The sequence below is a fragment of the Mercenaria mercenaria genome, chromosome 4 (genome assembly GCF_021730395.1).
Source record: "Mercenaria mercenaria strain notata chromosome 4, MADL_Memer_1, whole genome shotgun sequence".
Classification (NCBI taxonomy): Eukaryota; Metazoa; Mollusca; class Bivalvia; order Venerida; family Veneridae; genus Mercenaria; species Mercenaria mercenaria.
Genome location: NC_069364.1, coordinates 28,708,266 through 28,731,719, shown reverse-complemented (window position 1 = coordinate 28,731,719; position 23,454 = coordinate 28,708,266). Strand labels below are relative to the sequence as shown.

Sequence of the window (23,454 nt, the reverse complement as noted above, 5' to 3'; positions counted from 1 at the left end):
AAATTCCCATTCAAGGCGGGGCCTTATTTCAAATAAGGGATGAAAATCTCGAGACGGTAACGTCCGTATATAGTTATTCGTCTTTGTTGTCTGCATATACCGAGGCAATTTTTAGATGTTTTTTCCTTTTTCCTGGATCCGGTTTATGTACAGTCCGCAGACTGGTTGTTTGCACGAGAAACAGAGAACCCCGAATCGGTTACATAAATTCGTAAACCGTGCCAACATGATTCTTTTGGCTGCGACTAAAAACAAATCTGGTGCGCCTGTGATATCTTATTGACTCCGGTATAAGATCTAAACCGGATTCAAGCAATATAAACAAAACATATCTTAAATTTTATATTTTGTAACCATGGTGATAGTAATCCTAACCTTTAGTCGTATATTGTGCATATTATATTCTAAATACGTGCGGACATGCAAAGATTTGCGCAATTTTGCCGCGCTCCAATTAATAATAGCTATTTGCAATAAATCAAGGGACATAACTCCGCTTTCATTGAGTGGTCTGGGACGTAATACCCCATGTGCGCAACTTCACATAATGATAAATATTTCTGTAATGTTTCATGACCGAAGATGGAATAGCTTTTTCAGTAAATTAAGAATGAATCTCATGGGTTTGAACCGATATCCGCCAGTCCTTTTAAGTAAGGTAGGACAGAAAACTCACTAAGACCCTATATTTATGAAGACATCGCTATGACACTATGATCATACACTGGCACAACTATATCTATATCTTTTTACTGATCAAACTGACAGTTATCTTCGCGGGGGATCGGAGTCGTGTCCCCTTGAATGAAAGTCCAGTGTGTTAAATACTACTAGTAGACCACAGATCCTATGTTTATCAGTCTGATGTAACGGTAATTTATTTAGTCATCTTGTATGTAGCAAACGTTGGGTTTGGCTGTTGTGCTGGGTAATCGCGTGCCTTGTCCCTCGTTCCTGCGGGCCTGTAATATTCGCATATACTTGTGACAGCGGAGTTCCGCAGGAAACACGCCTGAAAAGAGCCCTGGACATATGGACGGGCGGACATAGCGATGCTCCCTGGTTCCTTTCAATGAGATCATTCATACAGTATTACCTAGGCATATTTTCACATAGCGCATCATCATCCATAAGTAAGCCCTATACGTGACGATCATGCTTTTTCGACGCATAGAGCTTATCTTGCATGTAAGCTCTATGCGTTGTAAGCTCACTGCGGCTCACTTCCTGAGTTACACACAAGACACGAAGATAAAGAGTGCCACTGTCCATGAACTACGTCTATACTCAACTTATTTCTTTTGATAAATATGCTTACTCTATATTGCCCGCTCCTGTCCTTTGCATTTACGCTACTTTTTGCATCCCCTCCCCCTTTACTTTTAGTAAGTTTTCGTGGCTCCCCTTTGTTTTGGCGGCCGAATCCTAAAACGTTACATGATTGTTTTTTCCTACTTGTGTGGGTGCGTTTGTATGCTTGAGTCTATAACGGTGCCCTACTATTTTCTTATGTGTTGCTTGTTCGCTTTTCTATGTTGTTCAGTTGATAGTAGTTGTATGTTTAGCTATTGTGGTTTACGTTGTAGTGCGACTGTTTCTATAGAACATGGCATTCCCTTGTATATTCGTCCTTGTTCAATTTTCCCCTTCTGGTTCCTTTCTTTCACCCCCCCCCCCCACCCCTACCCCCACCCATGACCCCATTTGGCCCTTTTCTATTTCCTTCCCCTCCATCAATATTTAGCATGAATTAATATGTACTTGTTGGATGTTTGAAGCAACCCGTCAGACATATTTTTTCATTACAGCTTCTTATTGTTGTTGGCAAATGCGTGGCTCTGGGGCTGTGTTTTTGGTGCTCTGTGCTTCCGAGAAATCTACCCTTACCTGCTATCTTCTATATAATACTTAAACCATTCTATGTATTTTGACGGTACCGCTTTATTCTATGTTTTAAATTGTTATCATTCTGTCATTTTTTAATGTTTTTCTATTCTGTCTTTTTCGCATTTTCCAGCAAAAGTCTAATTTTTATGATCGTAGCGGTATAAATTGATTTACCATCATGCAATCGCGTTATCATCATCATACCGTCGTGGTTTCACCATCGTACCATCGCGTTTTCACCATCGTACCATCGCCTTCCGGCTAGAAATGGTAGTCCCGTACACTTGTATTTTTGTCAACAACAGATGAATGAATGTATCTCAATGTATTTTGTGAGAAATAATTTACCATTTAGATTCTACTGTTTTGCAAAATGTTCAGTGCTCAGTTCATTAAAACTGTAAAATCTTCAAGGCTACGTCCTTTGTATTTTTTGTAAGCATGAAAATAAATAAAAAGCTGGGTGTAATAGTAACATGGTATTATTCAAACTCAGCTTATTTTTGTTAGGATGTAGAAGGCACATAGTTCAATGTAAAAATGAGATTGTATCAAGCCTATATTTTACTGACACATATACTGTATCACTGCGCATGACCACCGGAAGGCGATGGTACGATGGTGAAAATGCGATGGTACGATGATGATAACGCGATGGTACCATGGTGAAAATGCGTTGGTACGATGATGAAAACGCGATGACACGATGGTGAAAACAACATGGTATGATGATGAAAACGCGATGGTACGATGATACGATTGTGAAAATGCGATGGTACGATTATGAAAACGCGATATTACATCGACATTTCACCATCATACTATCGCACTATCGCATTTCATCATCGTGCCATCGCGTTTTCACCATCGTAACATCGTTGTTTCATCATCATGCCAGCGCGTCATCGCGTTTTCGTCATTGTACCATCGTGCATCGCGGTTTAGTATTAAATAAAATGTCACGATTGTCCAAACGGAATACCGTATTTTATCAACACCTTTATAAAAACAATTTATTTACGTTCGATACTATAATGTTATTAATCAAGCAATTCCATATTGGCCTTGTTATTTGTCCAAGGGTTGTCGTATTGGCCCAAGGCCGTAGTCCGAGGGCCAATACGACTGCCCGAGGACAAATAACTAGGCCAATATGAAATCGCTTGATTAATGATAATATTATTATTCAACTTTCAACTGTTGACGGTAACACCGTAATAACTCTGTTATGACAGCTTAGCTATGCACGTTCAGGTGAACAATCTTGACAAGTTGTTTAGACGTATTTTAGAAAATCATGATCATTTTCGCCAGTAAACAGAATGAGTTGTATGTAGGTACTTGAGAATAATTTTGAGAGATATTTTTAATGCGACATAATGAAGAGTAACTAGAACTTACCTATTTTTTTGGAATTCCTATTTATTTTCTTTAGCGAGTATCTTATCATTTGAACTGTGATAAAACTGCTTTAAGTAATTTCCTTTTAGGCTGCAAGCAACGAGATACAAAATTATACACATGTGTTGATCAAGATAATACAACCAACCAAGCACATACTATATAGTCACATGCCTCGTTTAATTCTTATCCGAAATTGTTTGCAGTTCACAACTGACACTCTTGTTCGCCAATTTATTCATCAACTTTGCAGCATTTGAATCGCTATTTATCATTGCACAAATAGTCCACACTATCAAAATGTCTGTTGAAGATATGTCTCATCCTTTTAATTAATCTGAGTTTCCCTATTTTGTTATTATTTTCGGAGCGTCTCTTTTCCATACTGAAGAAAGTACTGCGGCCATATAGAAAGGCACAATACCACCAATATTGTACCTGCGGTACGAACGATAAAAATCATGATTTAAAATTATATATGAGCAGATGTATAAGCAAAATGAAGATAAATAAGGTGTAGCTAAAGTCTGTGTACAGCAAATAACTGGATGAATATGTTCGTCCATGCGTCTGTCCGGATTTGTTTGTCTAGACTAAAACTTTGATACGCATGGAGAAATCTCGTTGATATTTGCTATTTGTGTTAACCGCTGTGTGACGAAGTGTCATAGGCAAACACCAGGGTCCTATTTCAAAGGTCAAGGTCACAGTTAGAGTAAAATATCATGCCTGACCTTGACAGCTTATCTGGACTATACCCCTGACATGCCTGGTGCATATTTATTATTTATTTAGGTTTTACGGCGCACCAACACAGTATAGGTTAGATGGCGCAAATTTTGGTTTCACATCTCATGTACATCGAAATAAAAACATTAGGCATGGAATCAAAATTTGCACCTACTGAAATCACAGAGTTACAGCAAAACCAAGTATTAAGACCCTATTAGTCGCCTCTTACGATCATGCAAGGGTAAGGCAGTGGTTCCAATTCTTTTCATACATAGATCACCCTAGAACCACATGGGGCATGCCTGTTGCAATCTTGTTTACAATTAGCATGAATGTTAGCATCAGTGAGACGAAGTATGTCAAAACAGCACCAAGCACTCTTCTGATTAGTCCTCTATGGCTACAGTAAATAAACGTCAATATAGCACTAACTACCCGTATGACTAGTTCTATATGGCCAGAGTAAATAGAGGTCAATATATCGCCAAGTACCCATCTGACTAGTTCTGTATGGCCGTAGAAAATAGACATCAATATAGCACCAAGTACCCATTTGACTAGTTTAATATGGCCACAGTAAATAGACGTCAATATAGCAACACGTACTCATTCGACCAGTTCTATGTGGCTACTGGACAATATAGCACCAAGTACCCATTTGAGTAGTTCCATATGGCCACACTAAATACAGGTCAATATAACACCAATTACTCATCTCAGTAGTTCTATATGGCCACATTAAATAGATGTCGATATAGCACTAATACCTATATCACTAGTTCTATATGGCCACGGAAAATGCAGGTCAATATTACACCAAGTTCCCATCTGACTAGTTGTATATGGCCACGGTAAATTGAGGTCAATATAGCACCAAATACCTGTATGACTAGTTCTATATGGCCACAGTAAATGAAGGTCAATATAGCACCAAGTTCCCATCCGAACAGTTCTATATGGCCACAGTAAATACATGTCAATATAGCAACAAGTACCAATCTGACTAGTTTTATATGGCTACAGTAAATTGAGGTCAATATAGCACCAAATACCTATATGACTAGTTCTATATGGCCACAGTAAATGAAGGTCAATATAACACAAAGTTCCAATATGACTAGTTCTATATGGCCACAGTAAATAGAGGTCTATATAGCACCAAATACCTATCTGACTTGTTCTATATGGCCACATTAAATGGAGGTCAATATAACACCAAGTTCCGATATGACTAGTTGAATATGGCCACAATAAATGAAGGTCAATATAACACCAAGTTCCGATGTGACTAGTTCTATATGGCCATAGTAAATGAAGGTCAATATAACACCAAGTTCCGATATGACTAGTAGAATATGGCCACAGTAAATGAAGGTGAATATAACACCAAGTTCCGATATGACTAGTTCAGTATGGCCACAGTAAATAGAGGTCAATATAGCACCAAGTACTTAACTGATAAGTTCTATATGGCCACAGTAAATGAAGGTCAATATAACACCAAGTTCACATAGGACTAGTTCAATATGGCCACAGTAAATGAAGGTCAATATAACACCAAGCTCCGATAGGACTATTTCAATATGGCCACAGTAAATAGAGGTCAATGTAACACCAAGTACCTATCTGACTAGTTGTACCCCCCGACAACAAAGTTGTAAGGGGGGTATACTGGTTTCAGGTTGTCTGTCTGTCTGTCTGTCCGTCTGTCCGTCTGTCTGTCTGTCCGTCCGTCTGTCCGTAGACGCAATCTTGTGCGCACCATCTCTCCTTATCCCCTTGACAGAATTTAATGAAACTTCACACAAACGATCAGTACCAATAGTAGTTGTGCATGGGGCATGTTAGGTTCTTTTAAAAAAAAAATTGCAGAGTTATGGGACTTTGTTTTTTTGTTACTATACTATATACATAGACACAATCTTGTGCGCACCATCTCTCCTCATCCCCTTGACACAATTTAATGAAACTTCACACAAGTGATCAGTACCAATAGTAGTTGTGCATGGGGCATGTTAGGTTCTTTCAGAAAAAAAATTTGCAGAGTTATGGGACTTTGTTTTTTTGTTACTATACTATATACATAGACACAATCTTGTGCGCACCATCTCTCCTCATCCCCTTGACACAATTTTATGAAACTTCACACAAGTGATCAGTACCAACAGTAGTTGTGCATGGGGCATGTTAGGTTCTTTCAGAAAAAAAATTTGCAGAGTTACGGGACTTTGTTTTTTTGTTACTATACTATATACATAGACACAATCTTGTGCGCACCATCTCTCCTCATCCCCTTGACACAATTTAATGAAACTTCACACAAGTGATCAGTACCAATAGTAGTTGTGCATGGGGCATGTTAGGTTCTTTCAGAAAAAAAATTTGCAGAGTTATGGGACTTTGTTTTTTTGTTACTATACTATATACATAGACACAATCTTGTGCGCACCATCTCTCCTCATCCCCTTGACACAATTTTATGAAACTTCACACAAGTGATCAGTACCAACAGTAGTTGTGCATGGGGCATGTTAGGTTCTTTTAGAAAAAAAATTTGCAGAGTTATGGGACTTTGTTTTTTTGTTACTATACTATATACATAGACACAATCTTGTGCGCACCATCTCTCCTCATCCCCTTGACACAATTTAATGAAACTTCACACAAGTGATCAGTACCAACAGTAGTTGTGCATGGGACATGTTAGGTTCTTTTAGAAAAAAAAATTGCAGAGTTATGGGACTTTGTTTTTTTATTACTATACTATATACATAGACACAATCTTGTGCGCACCATCTCTCCTCATCCCCTTGACACAATTTAATGAAACTTCACACAAGTGATCAGTACCAACAGTAGTTGTGCATGGGGCATGTTAGGTTCTTTCAGAAAAAAAATTTGCAGAGTTATGGGACTTTGTTTTTTTGTTACTATACTATATACATAGACACAATCTTGTGCGCACCATCTCTCCTCATCCCCTTGACACAATTTAATGAAACTTCACACAAGTGATCAGTACCAACAGTAGTTGTGCATGGGGCATGTTAGGTTCTTTCAGCGACAAAAATTGCAGAGTTATGAGACTTTGTTTCTTGTTAACATACTTTGTACATACAGTCTGCATATGCAATCTTGTGCGTGCCAAATCTACCAAACCCTTACACACAATTTAATGAAACTTCACACAAATGATCAGTACCAACCCTAGTTGTGCATGGTGCATGTTACATTCTTTTAGATAAATATTCTGCATAGTTATGGGACTTTGTTTTTTGTTACTATACTGTATACATACAGTCTATATACATACAGTCCACATAATTATGCAATCTTGTGTGCGTCAAATTGCAATGTACTGTGTCAGTGCATGCGGGGGGTACATTCATCACCTTTAGTGATAGCTCTAGCTCTATATGGCCACAGTAAATGAAGATCAATATAACACCAAGTTCCGATATGACTAGTTCAATATGGCCACAGTAAACGAAGGTCAATATAACACCAAGTTCCGATATGACAAGTTCAATATGGCCACAGTAAATGAAGGTCAATATAGTACCAAGTACCCATCTGACTAGTTCTATATGGCTGCAGTAAAAACATGTCAATATAGCACCAAGTACCAATTTGACTAGTTCTATATGGCCACAGTAAAAGGAGGTCAATATGGCACGAAGTACCATCTGACTAGATCTATATGGCCTCAGTAAATACACGTAAATATTTCAACAAATCCTCTTCTGACTAGATGACTATTCTTATAAGTGTCCTCCGGCCAAAGTGCTATATTAAGATTTATTTACTGTAGCCATATGTTACTAGTGATGAAAGTAAGATTGTTATCATATTTAAGTGTTTTCACTTTGGCCAGAGGACACTAATAAGAGTAGTCATCTAGTCAGAAGAGGATTTGTTGAAATATTTTCGTGTATTTACTGCGGCCATATATGACTAGTCAGTATTTAGTTCTATATAGACGTCTATTCACTGTAGTCATAGGTGACTAGTCACAAAATAGTTCCTGCTATATCTAAATGTTTCCACTGCGGCCATAGGTAACTAGTCAGAGGCGTATTTACAGCTATTTGGAGGCTTCTTACTCTGGCCATTTAGGCGCAGTCAGGGAAGTATTTGATACTATATTAAATAAGTTACTTACTGCGGCCAAAGGGCAGTAGTCAGAAGCGTATTTGGTGCTATATTGACGTCTATTTACTGTGGCCAAAGATGACCAATCTGAAGGGTATTTGTTGGTATATTAATTTTAAAATGACCAAATCATTTACTGTGGCCATATAGTATATATTATTGGTATATCAATTTTAAAATTATCAAATAATCACATTTATTTACTGTGGCCATATAGTATATATTGTTGGTATATTAATTTTAAAATTATCAAATACCCTTCAAATTGGGCATCTTTGGCCACAGTAAATAGACGTCAATATAGCACCAAATACGCTTCTGACTACTGCCCTTTGGCCGCAGTAAGTACACTTATTTAATATAGGATCAAATACTTCCCTGACTGCGCCTAAATGGTCAGTGTAAGAAGCCTCCAAATAGCTGTAAATATGCCACTGACTAGTTACCTATGGCCGCAGTGAAAACATTTAGATATAGCAGGAACTATTTTGTGACTAGTCACCAATGACTACAGTGATTAGACGTCTATATAGAACTAAATACTGACTAGTCATATATAGCCACAGTAAATAGACGTAAATATATATTTCAACAAATCCTCTTCTGGCTAGGTGACTATTCTTATTAGTGTCATCTGGCCAAAGTGAAAACACTTAAATATGATAACAATCTTACTTTCATCACTAGTAACATATGGCTACAGTAAATAAATCTTAATATAGCACTTTGGCCGGAGGACACTTATAAGAATAGTCATCTAGTCAGAAGAGGATTTGTTGAAATTTTTACGTGTATTTACTGTGGCCATATAGAACTAGTCATATGGGTACTTCGTGCCATATTGACCTCCTTTTACTGTGGCCATATAGAACTAGTCAAATTGGTACTTGGTGCTATATTGACATGTATTTACTGCAGCCATATAGAACTAGTCAGATAGGTACTTGGTGCTATATTGACCTCTATTTACTGTGGCCATATAGAACTAGTCAAATTGGTACTTGGTGCTATATTGACATGTATTTTTGTTATGAAATATTTGACTTTGAAAGCTGCTTTTTAAAATCATCACGAATTTTGAAGGAGTTACTGGAAATGGTTAACTTTTAATAATTAGGTTAGGTAAAATAATCAAAGAAATATACTGAAAATATAAGACAATTAACTGAAATGAAATAAAAAATAAATACAACGCCTTTAGTAATAAAATATAATATATAATAGAAAATCTAATTAACTTTTTAAAAATCATAGTAAGAAAAGAGAGAGCCATGATCATAATAAAAGAAAGATTTAATTAGAAATACAATAAAAACCAAAATAAACAACTAATATCTGTCACATAACCAACATGCTTTATATTCATTTTTGTCATTAAAATGATAAAAAGAAAATACTTCAAAAGTCGGGAGACAGGGGTTTCTAAAAACAAAACACAACAGAACAAAACATACATTTTATTAGAATTAAGCATAAACAGCTCATCTTCTTTTAAAATACAATATATTTGCATGCATACGAAAATGATATATAATTAAGCATTGAGTGAGAGTGAATAAAATCATTGGACTACAGTTTAGGAGGATATTGTTCTCCAATACATCACATAAATATCTACACTCTAATGATATTTTCTAAAACCTTTATGGGTGCACTCTCTGTTGTACAATTTCGGTGTATAAAATATTTTACTTATGCGCCTGTAAAATCGTTAACGCGAGGTGATTCGCACGAGAAAAGAAAGACCTACTGTCAATATTTTTTCGGATGAAAGGATTGTAAGACAACTTGATAAACCCGTGCATCCCATGAGTGACCGACATTTAGCATAGCATTGTGTGGTTTACGAAAATCTTTACAAAAAGAATAAGAAACTGTGTCCATATACCATTACAATATCGCGTCAAAATACAACAAAACATACATTTTTACAAGCACAATTTCAATCTTCAAATCTAAATGAGTTGAAATCAATGATCCCGAAGGACCAGAAACTATAACAACACTGAGATGAAGTCGGGGCGACTTTTTACGGCCTTCACACAGCACTTAATACCCTCAGTTGTGAATTAAATAAAATCTGGAAAGTAGATCCCTTGGAAACTGGCTCAGAAGACATTTTCCCAAGTAACTATAAATATAGAATTAATCAGTTAGAGAGATCATCTGTACCAAAATAAAATGAAGAGAAGCAAATCTAACCATGACAAGACTTAGTGATGCAAATTCATGAAAAGTAAAAATATTATTAAAACTAAAATAAATGAATCGTAAAGCGCATTTCTAGAAAACATACTTGATATTGCTGATTCTGATGAAACAGACACACGAGCTACTTTTTCCTCTAAAGATCATACACACTTATTAAACATACGAAACAGGCCTCACAAGGTGTCTCATCGTCAAAAACTAAACACCTGGCTGTCTTAAATCTAAACACATTGGTCCAAAACATACTGAATAAACAGTTTCAATCAGTTTTCTCTATTAAATTTTTACTATCCGTGAACCAAATATGCATCAAAACGCCAGGATACCTAAATCCTCAGCAACATTGCGAGTATCCCAAAATGTGTGTCAATTCCAACAGCAAATCTGGTGTTATATAATACTTCCTGGTAATCTTAACACCAACAAAGCTGCAATACCAGATCAGATCAGACCTAGCGACACAGCTAAAGGAACTAAGGCATGAAACTATAGATATCATAACCGTTCCTTTCAGAAATTCCCGCAAAACTTGAACAAAGTCAAACCGTATGTAAGAAAGGTGACACCAATGGCCAAGCAAACCTTAAGTCAATCTCTCCCACCTTTATACTCTGTAAAATCCATAAACATATATATCGTTGTTCCCACACTTCAGCTCTCACAATATTCTGTATGATCTTCAACTTGGTTTTAGACAGAAGCGTGCCTCCGAAACCCAGCTGATTGAACACGCAGACTACCTTGGTAACAACATTGCTTCTGGCAACCAAAGCCCGTTTTTGAAACTGACGTTGCCGCGTATCCTTGGCAATTGTTACGGGTACTGCAACGGCACCAGCCAATAAATGTTTTTTCTTAAATTATACATTATTCGACGAGAATTATTTTTCCTTTATGGTGATGTAAAAATCATTGTTTTACACCGACAAATATTTGAAAAATGGAAAGAAAATCGCCATTTTTGACTAAACATTCACGTTCAGTTTCGCAGCATTTTTCGGCTTTAAATCAGCATATTACAAAATCCTGAATTCAATTTTTGATTTTGTTTTTAATAAACGGTGTTTAAAATGTGTACCGAGTCCAAATGACAAATAAAACTGGGGGGGGGGGGGGGGGGGGGGGGTCACCGACTTAGTTTTTTCTGTACATGTGATTTTATTTCACCCACCCCCCATGCGTAAATTTTGTACCATAATTCGACGTCTGCAGATACGTTTGAGACATTATGATTTGGCCATTGTGTTTAGCTTATCAGCTGCACCATTTAGTGTTTTACTGGTTCTTAAAGAACTTTATACAAAACAAGAACAAACATGTTGTTCCATGACAAGACGTTTATATATAAACAATGAAAGCGTATTAAAAAGTGAAATCTTAGTACTAAGTATATTTCAATATATTATATAACGTGCCACTGGTGCAAAAAAATCCGAAGCGTTTGGTATCTTTAAATGCATTAAGTGGACACAATTTGCTATAATTAAGGTCGAATGCGCCTAAATTCAGGAGTTATTGGGTTCCGTTTTGACATTTTGTTTAATTTAAAATCCAGCATATTCCTCATATAATGCGTATTTTACATTTTTGATATTTCTGTAACTTTTTTCTCCGCAAACCTTAGACGTCCATTTTTGATGAACCGTGATTTCACGTCCGTCGGACTGTTTTCGTAAATCGTTCTGTTCAGTCAACAAGTATCTGCATTTAAAATGGTATATAATTTGTGGTGATCACTTAATCTTAGACTCGATATTTACGTTAAAGTTATGTCAGAGCGACAAATATGACGTTGAGTTTTAAATAAAAAATATGCTTTAATCTTGTCTAATGTAAAACCCAAGCAATATAATTTGACTAAAAAGTAATATGATGATGAAAACTTTATTTATGAGTATTTGTTTCTGTAAATCTTCATTTTAAGATAAACTCTACTTTTAGATCAAAATAGCCTTTAAAACTCTGTTACCGTGGGCGAAATTATTACGCTGAATTACATTACTCTGCCCCTACCCCAGATAAAAATACGTAATTAAACGGGTTCTCGTATGTCTTGTGATCAATCTTAAGTTCATGATTATACATAAAAATAAATAGAGCATTGAAAATAAACAATATCTTCATGACCAAATGTTAGAGTCAGTCCCTAACTCAAAACATCTTGTACTAGATCTTTCTTAGGACCTAAACTTAACACTCACATCTCAAGAATTACAACAAATGCCAATACAACTCATCAAGCAAATCATTACTACCAATTATGAAAATGTATAAGAACTGGCATAGCGGGCCCTAGTTGGAGTATGCTTCTACCATCTGGAGCTCATACACAAAGACATATATTTACAAATCTGAAATGGCCAAAGGCGTGCCGCACGCTGGGTGAGACGTGATTATGCGAAAAAATCTGGGCCGACGGTCTCCACAACACAGGGGGTGATACATCAGAGTCATCATGTTCTACAAAATATGCCACAATGTTGTTAGCAAGTTGCCTCCTATCTTACATACAAATACCTCTCAGACTAACCAAGCATATACATCCATTATCAGACAGCTACAAGTTGCAACATATTATCACAAGCACTGAATATCACCTTTTGGAACCAACTTCCTATTAATATTGCAGTTGTACCTAACCTTGACCAGTTCAAGCAGACTGTGGTAAAGATTCAGTATTAATTAGTCCGGCCGGTTATCCATATTTTTATGTCTTGCTTTTTACTCGGTCTTGACCAATTGCCTAACATTTTAACAACTGACAGGAATACTTCCATTGAAGTCTCATTGTACCTGACAATATTCACTACATTCACTATATATTTTGTATGGAAAGAAAAAAAAAGAAACTTACAAATGCCGATCAAAGAAGACTATTTCCGTGAGATTGCACGCGCAATCTGACATCATTTACAAAAAGAGAAAAAGAAAACAAAGAAAAAAAACAGGAGAAAAAAATGGACACCATTATTTCAAAAAGAACAGTAAATTATTGCTAAAAATTACTTTCCTGGCGAAAACATCAAAACTGGATCGACACAGAAATGAAAAGAGTATTGATTTTTCTGTCCAACTGATCGGAAATTGCACTAAAATCACATGCAAAAGCACATTTGAAGTACCATACTGACTCAAAATGGCTGAATGTAGCTGCAATTTAAGCAAAGAGCAGATTGTAAGATACGCTGACTGTTTGGCATCGGCGCGTAAGAAATTAAAGCCGACTTGTTAAAAGGGTACGGTGACAATGCGCTGCCATACCGTTCTGTTGCCCGATGGTTATCTCTAAACCAGCACCAAAGATGAGGCCCGTCCTGTGCGCCTTCTGACTGCTGTGTCTGGCAAAGACATTGATGCTGTGTTAGTAATAATCGAGAAAGATGCACAGTGGAATAGATAGAGGAAAATGTCAGGAACAGCAGTTTTATGCTAGAATAAACTTAAAAACCTAAAAATCTTAACTTTCAAAGTTTTCGTCATGATCATTTTTCGTTTTGAAAACAAAACTCCTTGTTTCTTATTTGAAATTATTTCTACTAACTATGTTGGACAGAAAACCGTACCCGTTATATCAACGTACTAATCCCCAACGATAACAAGGTTCCCGCCGAAACGCGAGGACGATTCTATTTCATGATAACCGATGAAATACCAACCCATATAATGCTTACACATTACCTTCTAAGTAAATATTAGTATTTCTTTCATCTTAAATATACTATGATTATATGGAAACATAGCTCAGTCGGGTAAAACGCAGATAAAAATTGAATGTAAGCAAATCAGTTTGTGGGTTCGAATCTTCGTGAGTTTTTTTTTTTCAATTTTGGACTTTTTGTGTTTTTTTTCCTTTTCGTTTTCTTTTTTTGTTTCCGTATTTTTGTTTCTTTCTTTGATGGTTTGTATTTGTATGTATGCTTTTATATAACACAACAGTATGTTTATTATTTGCATGGCTTAAATGCATGCATTTAGTCAATATCATCTTTAATATAATGCTAAACTTTTCTGATCTGCCATATCGGCTTAAGATACTTCTCTGTTGTGTTGACACATTAGTTTATGAAGGAATCTAAATGTTTATGAGAAATAAAAATTTAATGTCTATGCTGAGTTTCGAACCCACACGGCAAAACATCAGTTTAACATGGACTGTATGCTTTACCACTGAGCTAATTTGCAATTGGTACAAAATGTAGAAATATTTAGGTTGTAACATGTTAGAAAAATGTTGAATACCCTATGTTCCATTTTAATCTATTTATAGTCATGTTTGTAAATATCAAGTTATCGTTGGGGCATAGTATTTACTTTATCTTGTGAAATTATAATTCATCAGATACTGATATACTGACGAGCTTAAACAGTGAAATGTGTACCGAACTGACTTGTACACACATTTATTTGTTCATATCGGCGACCGATTTTATGAAATCATGTGATAATTTTCTATTTTGCAACTTTGGCTGTTTTATGCGAATAAAAGGTATGATTTTGAATACGATACATTCTTTTCAATTGAGTTTTATTTGTATAAACTTTTAACCGAGTTTCAAATACTGGATTGCGTGCGTGATTACACATTTACAGTGAGACTGATGTAGAAATTTAGCGACATATCGACCCTAAGTTGCAAAATCTCATATTAACGGCCAGTAACCAGAACCAAACAACTGCAGAGGCTAGCGGGATCAAGGTCATTTTCCCCGTAACTGCATGCACTTTCGTACGTTTTACGCCTATTTTAGGTATCCTTCAATGAAATACTTAACATTACTATGTTTACAATTGATTTAAGTGTTTACAATGCTAATAGTAAGGATTTTCAAATTTAACTCCTTCTCTGCATTAATTGGCCTCTTTGTGTCGATTCGCCGTAAAATCCCACTCGATGATGAAAATGCTCGTAATATATGTACAGCACGTGGTAATCACAACCCTTATTATAATATAGTTTGATGACGGGTTGATTGTTCTTTCAGGTAAAGAAAGAAGAAATGTGTTTTTTTCAGAAGGAAAAGCTTTAATAATGTGATAAAAAATACATTTGTGTCTTTCCACATTGAATGATTCAAACTGATAAAATGTTCGACAAAGCCTCGCATAGTATTATCTTATTCAACTAGTATGAAAAACACTCGTGTAATATCTTCTAATTGAAAGAGACGATTAAACCAAATCATTTAAATGTCCACATGCAGAATAGTGTAGTTAAAGGGTGGCAAACCTACTTGAATTTTCGCAGTCGTACACTTGAAAACATCGCTCGATTTGTGTGACATTTTTGTTTGAATTTTACTTGTTACTTAATTAATTATAATGAAATAAAAAGAGTCCAAGTCAGGAAAACGAGTGCTTTCCTCGTCACAAAATAGTCTGACAGACTTTATCTTTACTGTCTTCAAACGCTTCGCTCTACTTCCTGTGTGCACATTTGATCAGTAAAAAACAATTTGACGAAGTGTTTGATAAGAAGTATCAAGGATGTCTTGAAGACACTTTGTGGCAAGAAAAGCCCCCATTTTCCTGTCTTCGACGCTTTTTATGTTATTAAAATCTGTCAAATAATAACGAAATTATAAGCAAACAAGTTACTTGAATTGTGTGTAAGATACCGGAGAGTCACGTGGGTTACCACCCTGGATAGTATGTCCCTGCATTAGGTAGATAAAGACTTTTGCTATAACTGCATATATATAGAACTTATTGAAATGAACAGGTTTTAAACTACTATATAGTGCATTTTTGTTCCCTACAACAGTAAAAGTGTAAAATGAAAGAATGCACCTAACAAATGTACATGTTTCTGCTGTCTTGATGTACTTTTCGAGTAACAAATAGAAACGTTTTGGACATCATTTAGAATCAAAAAATGTAATTTGTACAACTGACTGTTCCAAGTATTTATCTCTCAAAACTTGTACCATTGCAAAACTATGACTGTAACATAACAGTAATTCTAACACGATCTGCAGCAATTGCTATATAAACATATAGCGAAATCGCCTATACATGAATCTACGATAAAATATGGTTGGCTGTTACATTTCACCCTCTATGATTGTGACATAAGAGATTCTACTTCAGTTCCATTACATACGAATTATTTAAGGGCCAAACGGTTGAAAACAACATTTCAAAAACACAAATATGATAAAAAGTCATACTGACTTATGTGTAGGGCCGTAAAACACGTGTTGATCTCTACGAGCGAATTCAATTAGCTTAATTAAGACTTAGCGGTGACGTCATAAATGTATGACATAAAGTATGACGTCATAATGATGTGACGTCATATAAAGTTAAGCTCGTAACTTGTAACACTGGGTCAACTCACTTAATTTGATGATTCTCTTCATAATTAGTTTGCGAGCTGTTAGATTTCTAATTCATAAATACTTCTCAAAATTCTGATAAAAAGAAACAAATAGCTATACGTTCCATTGGCTATGCTTCTCTTTCTAACCATAGGGAGTAAATTGTAACAGCATATGACCCGAATGACGTATTACGCTGAAAATGTAGTACTGTAAAATGCGAAGTATTTGCGTTGTTAGAATCGAAATAATAAACATGTTCCAATAATTTTATCAATTAATAAAACATGGGCAGTCGTTTGGATGCGAATAATTAAATCACTCGTGCTACGCACTCGTGATTAAATTATTACGCATCCAAACTCCTGCCCATATTTTATTAACTGATAAAATATAGGAACAGATTTATTATTTCTTAAATAAAAGGCAAAGCGCGAGCTCTTAATTGATACTAATATTATAAGTAGTACATTTCAACTGAATCTAGATCTAGAATTTAAACGAAAACTAACCAAAGAAAAATCCCACTTAAGAACATGCATTCATTCTGTTTAATTTTAAGCTGAAATTAAGTATCACTTTCTAATCTAAGACTGGTTTAATGCCTTTTAGATTTCCCAGTACAGAGAGGGCACTTTTCATCTACAAAGCACTGTTGGGTACAGGAGTCGAAGTAGCATTTGCAGCTTTCTATGCACGACCAGTCTATCCTGAAACTGCCAGCAACCGAGGGTTGAAGACTTTCAATGATTTGCCTTCAAATGCATCGGTGTTTTGGTATAAATATTTTTCTCAAACATATTGTAAATTGTCACTATAATGTGTTGTGAACTAGCCCTGTGGTCTTAATACTGATGATGAAGGCCGTTTTCTGATGAAACTGATACATACTAAGATTGGACTTGATAATATTACCTTTAAGCCTTCATCCGAGATTAAAAATCTTTATTTAGCTCAATCTGTGGTTCAGTCGCAATAAGTATGCTTTATTTTTAACAAGTGAAACTCTGCGACTTTGAGACCGAATCTGAGATGGAACTTTAGCATGTTAATGTCTTACTGAATGACTTGAAAAATGAATTGTAATAAATAATTTTTACAAAGCTTGAGATATTTTTATACATAGCCAAATAAGTGACTTATGACTTTTAGAATAAAAACAAAACGTTGGTGCAAATAAAACGTACAAGACACCAAATGCATACTTGTTATCCTGTAAGTTATTTCAAATGTATTAAACAGATTTTGAAGTTTCCAGGGTTAAGGTGATCTTGAAACAATATTTGAGCCGTGCCATGAGAAAACCAACATAGTGGGTTTGCGACCAGCAAGGATCCAGACCAGCCTGCGCATCCGCGCAGTCTGGTCAGGATCCATGCTGTTCGCTTTCAAAGCCTATTGCAATTGGAGAAACTGTTAGCGAACAGCATGGATCCTGACCAGACTGCGCGGATGCGCAGGCTGGTCTGGATCCATGCTGGTCGCAAAGCCACTATGTTGATTTTCTCATGGCACGGCTCATTTGGTCTTCTTTCAGAGTCATATTGGTGGATATTTTGGAGTTTCGCCTCTTAACAGCACGAGATCAATGTTGAACATCATAACTTTTATGGACAAGAAATCGCCTAACGCCGAGGTAAATATACACGGAACTTGAAAACAGCACATTTTATTTTACGTATTTAAAACCGCAACACGCAGTAAGAAAATATTTAAACTAAACGTCATAATATTTTTTTCAGATGCAATATAACATTAGTCTTTTTCGTTGTTTACTTTTTATTATCTCATAGGTAATCACAATGCAAATTTCATTTGCTCTTACTTTGTAGAGGAGCAAGCTACAGAATGTAGGCGGATATGATACAATACATGGTCCTATATATTAAAACTATTAAAACGCTTAAACACGTTCAAACCTTGATCTAATGATTATGTTAACTTTAAACCCGATTTAAAGTTAATACCTCTGCGGTTGGGTAGGGTATAAGGGTGCACTTATATTGACATGATATATGAGCTAGATTGTATAGTGAAGTGTCCGCTTGAAGTGTGAGTGGTCCCGGGTTCGATTCCTGTGGTCAGGGCTGAAGTATTTCCAATATGTTATGTTAGAGCCAAACGTAAATTACTGATGAGTACATATGAATTGACACCTTTGGATTCAAATTCCAAGAATTCTAAATCGAATCTTAAAATTTTAAAAAGAGATGTATGTATGTAGTATGTTAGAGTATAAGGTTGCACTGATACTGCCTTACTATATGAGCTATATGAACTAGCTTTTGGTAGAGTGTCCCTTTAAGTGGGAGAGGTCCCGGGCTCGATTCCCGGTTAAGACTGATGTATTTTCAATGTTACAATACCATAGTTTAATGATAATAATGAATATAAAACCATACAATTGCTTTTTTATTGGTAGAGATATACAACGACAATGGATGGAGTAGAAGTGATTGTGTTCAAGCCAGTTGGATATACGGATGACCTCCGTCCCGGAATAGTTCATTACCATGGTGGTGGATGGGTCCTTATGTCGCCAGGTTTATAGTTTGAATAAAGCTAAATAAAGTTGCATTTCATGACTTGAGTACTACGATGTGCATAATCTATCTTGCAATAAGCACATTGAAACACAACGGCACTGTTCGAAAGTAATAACCGCCGTAAAACAAAAATGCGTCAATGTTTGCTACGTGCACTATACCCATACATGTAAACAGTGAGAACAAATCAAACAAAGAAAGACAGTGAGGCATCGTTCTAGAACGGCCAGTGGCAAAACGCACTCGCCCATTTATCCCATCCCCCTTAAACTCCCAACCCTGCCTCTTCTACCCTACCCCATCCCGACCCATTTTGAAAGTGCCTGTAAAACAGTTTGCCAGTACTAATGACATTTGTTAGCATATTACCTTTCTTAGGCATATCTATATAAATAGTCTAAGTATAACATTAATCTATGTTTTACATTGAGTTTTCTGGAATTACTTTACCGAGAGCTGGACGAAACTTCTGATAACTAACGACAGAAGAAATGAACAATCATTTCAAATTGAAATTCTTACAAGATACTAGCTTTTATAAACACGTTAGTTTCCTAGCCGCACCAGGGTAGCAGTTAAGCCAGAGAAAAATAAGTTGTAATGTGTACGGATTCTAATGGAGATGAATTAGGTACTGTTACTTAGACTATCTTATGTATTCAAGACCATAATGGGATAATTAATCTCTTGTACATTAAGGAAGTGTGCAGTATTCACCAACATTTAATTACATTTCTAAAACGGGCTGGTCTGTCATTCAGTTTGGGCAGTACAATTTATCATTCGAAGGGGTGTTCACTGAAAATTTACTGACTGAATAGCGGACAGTGCAGACCATGATGTGAAGGATGATCTTGGTTTGCACTGGTCGCAAAGACAAAATCACTTGCCGCCAGCAGTGCTATTAAGGTACTTCTACTTATCCTGCATATTTCATTTGCAAAAGGGTCTAATTGTAATGTTTATTTTGTTCATATGAATTTTAGTAATTCATTGTATTTTTATAACTATTTTTATATTGTACATGAATAAAATTAAAGTAGAATTGAATTTGAGACAATATTATTATATCTTGCAGTTACAGGCTTGCCCCGGAACATCTCTTCCCTATTCCTTTGGAAGACTGCTTGACTACGACCAGATACTTTCTTATACATGCAAGAGACTACGGAGTAGATGAAAATCTGATCGGCATTAAAGGTACATTCGGATCACGTTATTCAAAACAAAGAAAGGTCAAACAAGATAATTTGAATTCTCGATATAAACATTTTACTATGTAGTTACACTAACTGAAGAAACCGGTAGCTCCTTTAATGGAAATAATATTTCGTATATGTTTAGAAAGGATATATAAATAAATGTGTTTTTCTATGTTTGACCGGGTCTGTAAGTTGCAAAAACTTGTTGATATTTGCATAATTATTGTGAAAGTTTATTCCAGTTATTTTATACGTAACCAAATTTTCTATTCATTTCAGGCGACAGTGCTGGGGGAAATTTGGCTATGGCTGTTGCCCTCAAACTTTCAAAAGAAAAGGACTTACCAAGTCTTAAATTTATGTCTTTAGACTATCCAGCCCTTCAGGCATTTGACTTTGACCTGCCGTGTTACAGAAAGTACGACACTGGACCCGGATTGCTAACAAAGCAAGCAATGATTTTTACTGGCTTCTCTATGGGTTTGGTCACCTGGAGTACTACGATATGCTTTACAACAATAAACATGTAAACACTGAACTAAAAGACACAGTATACGCAGCCTACGTCAGCAAAGACCTTTTGCCAACCAGTATAAGAAACGAAAATCAGTATAAAACATCGGAAAAGACAAGTGATGAAAACAGCAATGAGATTAAAGTACCAAATGAAATAACAGAGAAAATTACAAATCCTCTGTTTGCACCTTTAATGGCTTCCGATGATGACCTTCGACTTCTTCCTCCCACCTACATATTTAACGTATAATTCGATGTTCTAAGAGATGATGGTCTAATTGCAGCCAAACGACTTGAAAGAGCCGGGGTAAAAGTTAGCATGGATATCTTAACTTTGTTTCGCTGGATAAGAGTATACGACAAGAAAACATACGTTTTGCTAAGTTTTTGAATGAGACACTGAAAATATGAGTGTAAGAATAAAAGCCTATACTTTAGTTAACTATTTAAAGAATTTGCAGTTGTAGAAAAATATACTGTCTGGAATTTTATGACTGAATCATCATAGCAAAATGCATGTGCTCATATGAAAACGTGACATTGTTCATTAAAAAGAATACTACAAATACATATAGTACATATATTACATTTAAATACATCATGGGGCCTCCGTGGCCGAGTGGTTAAGGTCGCTGAATTCAAATCACTTGCCCCTCCTCGATGTGGGTTCGAGCCTCACTCGAGGCGTTGAATTCTTCATGTGAGGAAGCCATCCAGCTGGCTTACGGAATGTCGGTGGTTTTACCCAGGTACCCGCTCGTGATTAAATAATGCACGGAGGGACACCTGGGATCTTCCTTCACCATAAAACTTGGAAAGTCGCCATATGACCTATAATTGTGTCGGTGCGACGTTAAACCCAACAAAAACAAAAACAAATAATAAATACATCATTGAGAGGTAATCAGGAAAAAATCTTATTATGTAATAGTAACAGTTATTATGATTTTAGCGCGTGAATTCTTTATACTTTTAATTTTTATTTTTGTCACGTTTTACTTCCGATAGTGCCAGATCATGTTCTTTTTGTAAATTCAACATGCTCTTAAAACTTTATTTTCATCTCATTTTGAATTGGTTGGCACAAAGTATGTTTCAATTTTACTATATATGTTACATATAGGTATCGAAGCTTGGATTTTAAAATCTTTGCGTTTTAAGTTTGAGGACCATATATTTGTTTATTATTATTATAATAATTATCATTATTATAAAATAGTTTACAGAAAGGTTAAATTAATATTCCTGGAAAGTACAAAGGTAACTATGATCAAAATAAAATGTTGCATGACAATTAATTCACCAAATTTAATAGTGTAGCCAGCTTATTACAGACTATCAGAAAATCTGTTATCGCTTTTCTTCATTCCACCATTAGAATCTATACAATATGTCAATAATCAACATTCCATTAATGATTTTAATATTATATTATATGTCAATTTCATTTTTTCACCTTTAAATATTTAGCTTGTTATGGAAGCCAATAGGGTAAGGAATTCAAAATTTAGGATTTAGTCGAATTATTTAACAAACCAGAACCATTTGAAAAGTGTACTAATGTTATTTGGTAAATATGTAAAACATGATTAAAAATCACGGACATTATATTATTATATCACTATACTACCATTTCACTCCACTCCTGTCATCAAATATATCACGGTAAACAAAATGTTACACGACAACTTTAAATACATCATCTGATACTCCAAACGTCTGTTAAATCACGAGATATACAATGTTTCATTTACATCTTTTTAACTTTTTCATTACTATAATTATGTTAACCAGTTTTTGATATTCAGTGATCTCGACGTTCTTATTGAACATGTATGAAGTGTTTACACTATGCTCACACCAGTAGTAGCTACTAGTGTTTAATGTGTGCCAAATTCATCGTATTTGTGTATATGTTTTGAGTAAGTTGAATGTTAAAATGAAAAATCAATTCTTTTTGTGACAGTATTATGTAATGGAGAAGTTATGTATATAGGCGCTGATTAAAATGACGATGTAAACTGTATGCCTTGTAGTATATATTTTATTATAATCATGTAAGTGTTACTGTAATATAAAGAATTGGTGTCCTTCGTTTTGTCGCTTCATGTTATAATACATAAAATGACTTTGTATACCTTTATCTTGTAATTAAAGTACTCGATCCTAGTTTTCAGGCATATACAGTACTGACTTAAAATATAATATAGGATGGTGATCCCTGTTGACGGCAGAAATATTTGCAGCTTTCACAGGATAAACTGATGTTTGATCAAATAGATAAATGCGTATACTCAACTTAAAATTATTTCTGTTGATCGAAAAACTCTCACAGTAATTACTGTCTTTTGGTACAAATGAATTTGTGTACTTAGAGTAAAATACTTGCCGTTGGTCTTAGTATGTAGGGCTTTCACAGTATAAAATGTCTTTAGACACATTCCACACATTCCCGAATGTGTATACATAAAGTTAAATACTTGCCTTTGG

At 35.5% G+C, this 23,454-nt stretch overlaps 1 pseudogene; it reads left to right on the top strand.

The window, feature by feature from the left end:
- Positions 1–14,741: 14,741 nt before the first annotated feature.
- LOC123553310 (arylacetamide deacetylase-like) lies at positions 14,742–22,960 on the top strand (annotated as a pseudogene).
- The last annotated feature ends 494 nt before the right edge of the window (positions 22,961–23,454 follow it).